Below are 11,788 nucleotides of genomic sequence, written 5' to 3'. Positions count from 1 at the left end.
CAGCTCTTTCCTTTTAATTCCAACTGATGAATCAAACAAATCTGTCTGTTTCTCAAGTGACATTGTTTTTTTCTATTTATTTTTTCTCTGAGTGACAACCTTGGCTACAATCTTGAAACATTCTCATACAGAAACAGTCAGTAATTAAGCATACCATGTATGTACCTGAATAGCAATTATAATCAGCCTTCAGCAGTAAAGGCTAACTGGATAATGCCAAAGAATTTTAAGCTTTTTCAATCAAAGCTTTTGCTAATCTTACCGTATAATGCTTCTGAGGAATCAGTCATTTACCTGAAGATAGCATTGAATAACGTAACAAAATAATGAGACACATTAATCTTTTATTTAGGTCCTAGATTAGTACATTAGGAGAAACATCTCTGAGTAGGCAACAGTTCCCTAGATATAGTTGATGACACAGGGCTTTGGCCAACTTATGGGAAAATATCATGTTGTGAATGGAGATAATGGAAGAACAGTTTATGCTTTTCTGTGCTCTGAGAAACTGTACAGGCAAAAGAAGAGTTAAAAATACCGAACTAGAATTTTCTACATGCAACACAGGCTGCGTTTGTGTTAGAAGATTTTAGGTTTTGCCCTCTAGGGAATAGAGTATGAATTCTATCTTTGAGCCTCGGTTGAATCAATATGGAATATAGGTTTACTCATAGCCACTGTTCCCCAAATATTGTTTCTGTCAATTGCAAAGGTCAAGAGACTTTGAACACTTTCCTTTACCCTGCATTCATTCCTTTATATGCACCACAGTTCCTTACTACACAGTTCCTTAAAGTGAACAAATTTGTCTCTGGTCACTTAGCATTTTCCTGAGAATACTGCAGAAGAAGAAAACTTCTTCCATATTTATTCCATATACTTACTACAGAGAAGGGGAGGGAACCTTTGGAAGCTTTAGTTAATCCCACTTGGAAAAATAACATCAGTTTCCAGCTTGAAAACATTATCTATATACATCTGTATGATTATTTACATAATTTCCTCACACCAATCTTATTTCCAAACTGTCAAATATTACTCCTTAACATTTTCTTAGCTCACACAACAGCTCATTTCCAATAAAATTTTGCCATCTCTTTATGTACTTATCTTGTCAGCAGACTGCAACATAGCCAAGTAACAATCCTATATAATTTTTTTCTGGGCATGACTAAAGACAGACCGACTCTACTCCTCTACTACTACTTAGGGGCAGAAGGAGGAACTGTTCTTCTGGCATATCATCTGAAACTGGAATGCAACAAGAAACTTCTCCCTTTGCCTTTGCAGACTATTTTTCTGACTTCATTTTCTCAAATTTAATTTCTTTGATTTTATTTTTATACCTTACTAGCTAAGGGAAAAAAAAAAAAAAAGTAACATGAGAAGTAGAACCAAATATCACAGTCTCAGTTTCAGCATTTAATAATAGTCCTTTTCAGAACAACACAAGTTATCACTTTAGAACCACAAATTCTGTAAATTAGTAATGATATCTCTGGATGACACAACAACAGAAGTACAGACTACTGGACATTACAGGCCTATTAAACTGTGTGTTACACATAAACAAGAAAAAACATACCCTGTCACGCCTCATAGGTAAAAAAAATTGTCGACAGAAAAATACCCACTTTTATTTCTTCCTTCCTGCCAAAGTTAGATTGTTCCCCACAGGATAATTTTCAAGTGATTTGCCCAGTCTCATTTTAAATTATTCTAACAATGGGGTTTCCACTACTTCCCTTAGGAAGTGTAACCATGGATGACAATTTGACATTCACATTACACTCAAGTCCCTAGATGACATAGTTCAGTGTAATGTGACATAAGATTTATTGTGATGGACTCTAACATTTGACAGGCTCCAATACAGTGTAATGTGATGTGAATGGGTGATTCAAAAGGAATGTTTAAAAACTACCATAGCTATAAAGTAAAAATGGTTGAAAATATTTGGAAAACATAACAAAAATATTAAAATGAAATAGAGTATAATCAAATACAATAAGATAAACAAAATAAATTTTGAACACTGAAAATCTCTCAAAAACATTAATTCTAAATACACTACTTTATCATATATAGATATTCGCAAACTGTTCTACTAAAATCCAAATTTGATTTGCCAAGTGCCAGACAGGATCAACAGAAGAGCCAAACATCAAAGCCAAAAAGCTTGAAAGTTAAAAGACTAAGAGTTGCATTGTGAAACATGTCTAATTTTGGAGAAATGACAATAAGAACCTAGCAAAATTTTCAAAAGATGTTGTCTCTCTCCAATTTATAGGAGGGAAAGGAGGGTCTTCGATATATATATACGATGTGAGATTAAGAAACAAAGGTTCAAATGTGGTCTGTCCGGTTTATTACAAATCTTAATCAGGGAGATGGGGAAGGGGACGACTGCAACTATTAGGAATTAGGGTAATGGGGAAGAGAAAGCAGGCAATAGAAAAGATAGGAAAGAAGCAAGAATTGCATAAAGCGGGGATAGTCACCACCAGTATCCAGCACCGTTCCGATGGTCTGAGGCAAAAGCGCAGGGGAAGAGCAGCAGCAGCATGGCTAGCCTCAGGCAGCAAGCAGGTACAAGCGACAGGAGGATGCGAAGGTCTCAGGTAGCAGGCCCAGGAGAGTCCATCAGCATACAGGCATCACATCATGAGGAATCTGATGTCAGAAACCTGTCCTTATGGTTGTTGGTCCCTTTTTTTATCCTTCTTCTTCTGCCAACATGGCATTCCTGGGCGCTTGGGTAAGAGTCATGTGCAGTACCCCCTGAGATGGCTATCTCCCTCTAGATAAGACCACACAAATAGCTTCCCAGCCATAAAGCTGCAGCTTATCTCTCTCTTGTTGCCCCTGGCCTACAAATCTTCAGACAAAAGATTTTGCCAACTTTGACAATGACTTGCATAGACTTGCTCATCTGTATTCTCAGCAAGCTTTGAGACTGGTACAAAAGAATAATCTCTTACAGATGTCTAAAGGTCTAACTGTATATTTAGGTACTGACTGACTTCAAAAATTTAGTTCTTAGATTGTATTGGCTGGTTTTTAGTTCTTAGATTTTATTGTACAGATTTTAACTGCTAGTTCTACATATCTTTGTGTCAGCAGGAGAAGACAGTGCAGGAATGGGGGAAGAAAAGTCACTCATCTACTCACTGCTAGTAGGACATTTGACTGCTTGGTGGTTTTAGATGTGATCATATAAAAAAAAAAGCAATACAAACAAACAATAAATAGGCAAGCAAGAGGAACTGAGCAGTCAGAAAATCAATGGAGAGAAAACAGGAATGTTGTTGGCATAACTCTATGTGTAGCTAGAATGAACAAGCATTGAGAAAGTCAGCTTGATATGCATATGGGGGCTACTTTACGAAGAAGACACTCAGGTATGCTCAAGCATATGACTAAGACTAATAGATACACCTTAGAAGTTGTGTATGAGGTGTTTTTTTTTTTTTTTTTTTTTTTATAACAGAGGTGATATCATAAGACATAAGAAAGTTTTGTGAACACCTAATCTATTTCATCAAACGCATGCTTTCCTCTCTAGCATCCTTTGCAATATTTTCTGTCTTGTACCTTGTTAGAGATGTTTGCACAGATTACTCAAGAAGTCTTTGGTTTCTAAGAACATAATTAGGCTCCATCTCATCCTTATGGTCTGTGAATTTCATCTTCCACTCAAGCAATTGATCCACACGGAAGACTTATAAAATGAAACACAGAACATCCTTTACAGGTCACAGCATCTGTTTAGTATGGCACAGGTCCCAGTGGTTCAGTCAATTATCAGTATATGTTTTCTTACAAAAACATATTGCAACTGGACTCTCCCTTTGTTGTCAGTAAGATGAAAGGCCTTTCTCATCTTAGGCTGTCCCGTTAGATTACTGCAGTGGAGGAACATTAGGTCCATTGGCCAACAGCACAAAAAAGAAAGAGGCAGCAGAACAGTGTTTTTCATGACACCCAGTCTGGGAGATGAGGAACTCATTTAAAATAAAGCCAGATGGATGTCATTCATTTTTTCCACAAGAAAAAGCACTTTCCAAACCTGAATCAATATGCCCATGGAAAACCGCATTTCTCTGTTTCTGCACATCTTGTTTATAAATTCCAGGATAAACTGAAATTTTTTATTGTCCTTCGTACGGTAATATATACTTCCAGCTTTTATTTTATTTATTTATTTATTTATTTGAGTTATACATGCACAAAATTTTCACACTGAGGAATGTCCTAATAGACTTTTTGCTGAATATAAAATGTATAAAGTTTACAAAGAATCTGCAACTTGGAAAATATTTGTATTTACTTTTTCTTTTTCCTTTTTATATATATTTTAAAATGTGCATAAGTCTCATTGAAAAGTCTGTTTCATTTAAAATATTGAATGGCTGATTTTCAAACCAAATACTAAACATTATGAAGGTAAGATAAATCTAAGGAATGTTAGAACAAAATATATGCAACAAATTTATCGAAATCCAGAAGGCTTCATATTTCTAAAAATGTCTTTCATTACAAAGTGTATTATTTTTGCTCTGTTTTTCCCAGTATTGGAAACATCTGTTAAATTCTCAGAGAGTCAGATAAGTTATTTTCTGACAATCATTTCCAAAAGCTATTTCAAAATAAGGCATATGTAAATTAATATAATTATTATCTATCTTATTTAGGACAATGTTGAAATCATACTTGAGTACAAAGATAAGGAATGTGATCAGAAAAATAATACAAGCTAGATAATTATTTCATTTGAAGTTCTTAATAGTGGTAAATCAAAAATAGTTTCAGAGATAGGCAATTAGAGCAGATACCAGATTATCTCATAATTTTTCAAATTGAAAGCATGTCTTATAGATTATATTTAAAAAAACATTTAAAATGTAAAGTAGCCATTTATAAAAATTAAAGGCACTGGGATCCAGTTTGATGCCTTTTCGCTGGAGAAAAAGAGATTTCAACAATACTATTTATAGTAGAAAAAAAGTTAAAACACAGTGCTTAGATATCCACTCTTATTTTTCCAACTAAAAGAAAGTTAGTTGGTCATGTACTGCATATTCATTAATTGCAACTTAATATGAATTGATGAGGAATAAAAGTAGAATTCAGCCAGTCCTGGGAAGATGTGTTTCTCCCTCTTTGACAAGAAATTAAGATAAAAATAAATAACAAATGTAATTTGAGCAACACAAAAACTGTTTCACTATCTGTATAATTCACATTTTTTTTGTTTCAGGAAAAAAAAGTAAAATGAAATAAAGGAGAAAAAGATAGAGATGACAAACAGAAGTTTTCCAAATATGTTTCCTCATTATGAGTAAAACAAGTCTTGCAGCCTAGATTGCTAGAAGCTGGGATGTACATTAGGAAAAATAGAATTCGATACCCTTTCCCCCATACAGACCTGGCCTTTAGTCAGACATAGGTTGGTCTTTTTATATTCCTATATAGTGCATAGCTTGCTCCAAAAGTAATGCCTCCTATTTATTTTTATGGAAATTACAACACATACAAAGAGCAGAATAACACTGTTTCATAGAGTAAATTCTCAGCTACACATCAATATTTTTGTTAAGAAAGTCAACATCATTAGGTATCCATTTTAGCCAGCAATGACCAAAAGCCTGCATTTCATGCTCGTAAAAGCCAGCAGAGATGACCCACTGTTTCACAGCTGCTATGATGATATTAGGAACATATTGCCCACACAGTCCATCTTTCATTGGCCCAAACAGATGAAAGTCAGAGGCACTGTATTTGGACAACACAGTGAACATGGTAGCATATTCCAGTCAAGATTGACAATGTACTCCACAGTCTTCAAACTGATATGAGACTTGGTGTTACTGTGTTTCAAGAGAAAGGCTGTCTTCTTTTCTATTTGACTCTCAAAGTTTGGGCTTTCAACTTTATCAGTGTCACAATGTAGTGCTCAGAGTTGATACACTCATCAGAATCACCCCTTTCCTATTGTAAAGGACAGTGAACATCACTTTACCTGCTGAGGACTGCATCTTGTACTTTTTTTTTCTCCATGGGGAATTCACAGATTGACATTTTGAGTCTGATTTGTTGTTGTGACGTCATGTTCCATCACTGATAGTGATGCAATCCAGGAATGCATCACCTTCATATCGATTCAGTATGTCCTGACAAGCTTGCATATGTTGTGTGAACACTCCTGGCTCCATTTGGTGCAAACTTTGCAGTATTCCAATGTTGTCACCATCATTTCCAATGCACTGAAGCTGATATTCAGCTCCATAGTCATTTCTCTCTGTGGTTCACATGGATGACTTGATTGAGATGCTCTTCATTTCATGGTATGATAGCCATGGATGGTCATCTGAAACATGGCTTGTCTTTCACATTGCTGTCATCACCGTGGAAATGCATCACCTACCACTTCACTATCCACTACACTTAGTACTACTAAGTAGTACACTTAGTACTACTTAGTAGTGTCCGAAAAAACACATCTAAGGAAGGTTCAAACTGTAGCACTAAACTGTAGCACTTACCTGTTCTGCATTGTCTGTTACAACTTTTCAAGGATTTCTCATCTCGAATTCAGGAATTTTCCACCTCTACTCCAAAATTCAGTGCTTGCAGAATCTACTTAAGGTATTGTCTGAATTCTAGTTCTGTATTTTCTGGGCCAGAATATTGCTTACAAGAATAATATTGCATAGATGGTTTATAAAAGTATACTGGTGCACAGCTGAGAGTGCAAGACCTGCATTAAAGGTGAACATTTGTAAATTATATGTGAAGTAAAAAAAGCTCATATAGTCCATTTTCAAACTTGGCTAAGGGTAGGAAAATATTACACGAATAGATCATAGATTTTTGGATATCCATTCTGCCTTATGGTCAGTTTTAATCTTTATTCTACTGTTTAGTGCTGTAAAGGTTGCAGATTATTGGCATTAGGACGAATAAGGCATCCTGATGCTTTCTTTAAATTAAATTCTCTTTCTCAATACTATTTACTTACCAACTTGAAAGGGAATAGAATATTATATTTCAGTTTTTCCTTTCTCCCACACTCTCCTTTTTGTAAATAAAAATTATTGCATACAGATTTATTGCCTTCACCAACCATATTTCTGATCATTCATTACTTGCTTAGAACTTTCTTTTTTACCTGAATAAATATGTGAGTACAGATTCATTGCCTGGATCATGCCTAAGGCATTGCGTCTCAGTACCTGAGTCCTAGTTTCACTGCAGTAAGTATTCTCTTTGCAGAACATAGTTTACATTCATTCAATCAGAATAGTCCATTCAGCTACTAGCATGTTCAAAAATCCAGAGAATATTCCTTCACTTTCACTCATTTTCTTTCTACTGTCTCTGAGTTGTTTTGTTGTCCTTTTTTTTTTCACACTTGATTTCACCTTGTTTTTGCTTCTCAGCAATAACTTGATTAAACCATCTAGGAGTTCATCAGAATATATCTTATTAATTTTTAAAATATGTTTTCTTCTCTTCTTCAATTTTACTTAGAGTGAAGATCTACTGAGTCCCTGAGCATTATTACCAACTTCTTTTCAAGTCACAATGTAACAGCTTTCAGTGTTACCAGCTCTCTGCTTTAAATGCTCCAGACTGCACAGTCAACTTCCTGGCCATTTCATCTATTGCAAATTTCACTAATTTTAGCAAATAATTCTTAACTTTGCCTAATTCTCAGAAGCAATTAATTAGCTTATGAGTCCACTCCAGATAGAAGGAGAAGATTGTAATCTCAGCAGGTCAGCTTACAGATAAATTCTCCTTCAATGACTGTCTATGTGATTCAAACACTGTTAGAAAAAAAGTATCCAGAAATGCTCCAGCACATAATATAAGACAAGGCAGCAAAAAAAAATCAGTATTTTCTCAAATGGGTCTCATGCAAGCTGGCAATTAGTCCAGATGTTGTCTCTCTTCTTCCCTGGAGTTTCATCCAAGGTCCCACATGAATAAAATGCTACACTTGCTGATATGCAGTTATTAGAAGAAAATGTGATTCAAATGTAAACCTAGCCGAGTCTTTCTGTAATCATAAGCAAAATAAGGTTGGAAAGCAAAGGAAAAACTGAATTATATAAAATAAAAAACAGTTTGCACCCATGAAAAGAGGAGGACATGCCATGAAGAGAAGAGATTAGGTAGTTATTTTCTATAGGAAAAAAAAACAGATTATTTTTAATGCACAAAAGAAAGGAGTGTATGTTAACTCACTTTAACAAGTAGAATGGGGAAGTGTGAGAAAAAGGATGCCTACCTTTATTGAGTTCATGATTTAGCATCTATAGATGTGATGTATGTAAGTTCTCATGACAGCTTTCCAAGGTTTTTGTAACTCTTTCTTAAGAATGAGAGATGAAAAGTTGAGTGGCTATTTTTCAAGATATTCTAATGAAAAATCAAAGAACCATAGAATCATAAAATGATTTGTGTTGAAAGGGACCCCAGAGATTATCTAGTTCCATCTCATTTCTTTGACTGTCTAGGACCATAATTGTATTCCATTGCAGATCATCAAAGGCCAACCTGAGAAAAAAATCGAATGGTTGTCCATATGTCCATATCTCTTATTCTGAATATAAGAGATTCATTCAGCCTCTGGACACTTGTCATATTTTTGTCTGATCACTGACCAAATCACAAATTCTATCAAAACTGACATCATCTGAAATGCAAAACAAAAACTTTTTAATAGAAGTGAGATCTATCAGAAAACTTTCCTCGTCTAATATTGTTGAATTCAGTAATGTTTTAGGGTTGAATTTGTCTTCACCATTTAGTGACTAATTAAAATACATCTAATAACTTCCCTAAGATGTCATGGAAAAGATGTTCAAATACCTTTGTGGGCACCTCTAAAACACGTCATTTCTATTCTTTGGCAGAGATTTTTTTTTTTTTTATAAGTATGAACTATGTGAAATACAAAGTCTTTCACTGCCCCCTGCCTAGACACCTGCTATTATTATTCTGCAAGAATTAAAACCTATGAGGAATATTTGACAAAACTTGCCAATCTCTGAAAATATGCTGTAGGAAATAAACCAAACAAACTAATAATAGCTTACATCAGGAAAGAGAATTATGCTCATAGGTCATAAAGTTGAAGATTTGAGACTTGATGCCAATACTTTGAAAATCTATTGTGCCCTTAAGTACGTGAAAAAGTAGTCTGTCAGTAAGAATTTTGTTTCAGGAAAATGCAGAAGGGAGTCGTAAACCTTGCAAACTGCTGCTGAAAGAGAAAGTAGTTTGTAATGTCAAGCACCTGTAATGTCATAAACACCTGTTAAAATTTATATTCTAGACTGTATCCCTGATAGAAGATTAGCTAATAAAAAACAATATTTTCATTTTTATACATTACTTTTCTATTAAGGATCTCTGCATTTGATATGAACTTTGCAGTGGAGTTTCTAAATGCATTTGAACAGAGCATTCAAAATGCTCTTCCTGTGGACTGAGAAATAAGGTAGATATGAAATATTTAAACTTATGATTACATTGGAAATCTTACAAAAAGTAGAATTAAACTCCTTGCTTTCTTGCATTAGCATCATAGAATGGTTTGTGCTGGAAGAGACGTTAAAGACCATCTAGTTTCAACCCCTCTGCAATGGGATCACTAGACCATGATCTTCAAAGACCCATCTAATCTACCCTTAACAGTTCCAGGACATCTACAGCTCTCCAGGCAATCTTTTTTATTGTCTCACCACCCTCACAATGAATAGTTCATTACTAATATCTAATCTATATTTATGCTCTTTTAGTTTAAAATCATCATTCCTTTTTCTGTTGCTGCACTCCCTAATGAAGATTTCCTCTCCATCTTTCCTGTAGGACAATTTTAAGTACTCCAGTGTTGCCACAAGGTCTGCCTGGGGCCTTTTCCCCTCTAAGCTGAATAACCACAACCCTCTCAACTTGTTTCTGTAGATGAGGTGTTCCAAAACCATGATCAGCTAGTGATTCTCCTCTGGATTTCATCAAGTTTACGTTTTTCTTAGGCTGACATCTCCAGAACATAGTACTCTGGCTTGTTTCAAAGATGTATGCAACAAGAAATCAACTGCAATGTATTATCCAGACAAGAAAACAACCAATATGATGAAATGTGGTGACCAATTTATTATTATAAGTGTGGCTTTGTGCTAAGTTTTCTTAGTATGTACTCATAATCCTGATATTTTTATAAAACATCTTGTCTAGTTTGTGTACCATATCAGATTATTTTAATGGACAGTTCTAATTGATGATTTGTTACAGCTAGAGCGTCTGTTTTATTTGTAATGCTGGCATAACATTCAGGGTAGGCCTTTTTTTTCTTATCTATACAACATCTTCTATGAATGTCTTCCTAAAAATAAACCCTTAAGCCTGGCTGAGATATTATGTTAATTACTTTTAGTGTAAGAAGATCTTATATATTTATCTTATATATATCTTTTTTTGTTCTGATTCTTTCACTTCCAAATTCTCCTTCCCTAGTGATGGGATCTGGCTGGCATGACTTTAACTGAAAATCTGAGTTAAGTGTATTATAAAATAATCAGTCAAGAAAGAGAATGAGGCATTTCCTCAGGACAAGTTATTCCACTTGTTAAGCATCTGCCTCTGAGGATTGAGTCTCTCTTTGTTCACGGAGAAAATATAACCAGCTGTTGTAAGTTAAATTTTTAGATGACTCTGGAAAGTGTGGATGAATCAATTCTCAATTTTACAATTAATAGGCTGCAAAATGACTTGTTATCACAAAAACACATCACAATATATGGTAGTATAAATAATGACAAAAATAATTTGGAATAGAATTACAGATTGCAGGGTTTAATCTCTTGGAGTTACTTAGAAATTTATATGGCTAAGATTTTGCTCAAAGAAATGAGCTATAAAAATCCACTTTACAGTACTAATATTTTAAGCGTCACTGTTGATGTCTTAATCCTTCATTGCACACAAGATTTGTGGTGCTGCCAGGTAAACCCAAATTACCTGATTTTAGAAACTGCAGAAAAAAATATTTCTTGATCTTTATATCTGTCATACCTAGGGGACCACCGTTTCATAGCCAGTGCTCCTTTTTGGCAAAGAGGGGATTTTGTATGGAACTTCTGCAAGGTCAAGCTCAGTCTTTCTAATACCACTTTATGGTGCTCTGTTATGGACAGGATAGACTTTTGCCTTTGTATGTGTAAACAGAATAAAACTCCATCAAACTGCAAGAAAACAAAACTCTTTCCTATTTCATTGCATAAATAGATGCTTATCAAATTTTTGATTCAGGAAATTTTTGTTCTGTAGTTTACTTCTCTGATATCACCAGGTTTATAACAATCTTATATGTAACGTATCAAACATCTATAAGTATATATTTATGCTACTGTATCATCAATGATCAATGTTAACAGAAAATCCACATGAATAGAGAATTTTTTTTTTTTCAAACCTCTTTGAGATTCAGTACAACTTCTTTCTAATTAGATGCTTTCTGTATATGTGCATCTATAAATTTTGGGAATGGCTTGAACATGTCAAATATCCTTGTTTTAATTAGGAAAAAAAAAAAAAGATGCTTTAAAGAGCAAAAGTTTCATGTTAAATTCAATTTAGTGGTAAAATGAAATCAGCAAGAGACACCTGATCTTTCTTAGTGAAAAGCAAATGAAATGTTATGCACTGTGAAAATGCAAAGAGAACCAAGGATTTTAAAAAACTTTCCATGACACCATAAGAAAACAGAATTTTG

This window comes from Meleagris gallopavo, chromosome 2 (genome assembly GCF_905368555.1).
Source record: "Meleagris gallopavo chromosome 2, MGAL_WU_HG_1.1, whole genome shotgun sequence".
Taxonomy (NCBI): Eukaryota; Metazoa; Chordata; class Aves; order Galliformes; family Phasianidae; genus Meleagris; species Meleagris gallopavo.
Note: the sequence above shows the minus strand (reverse complement) of the source record.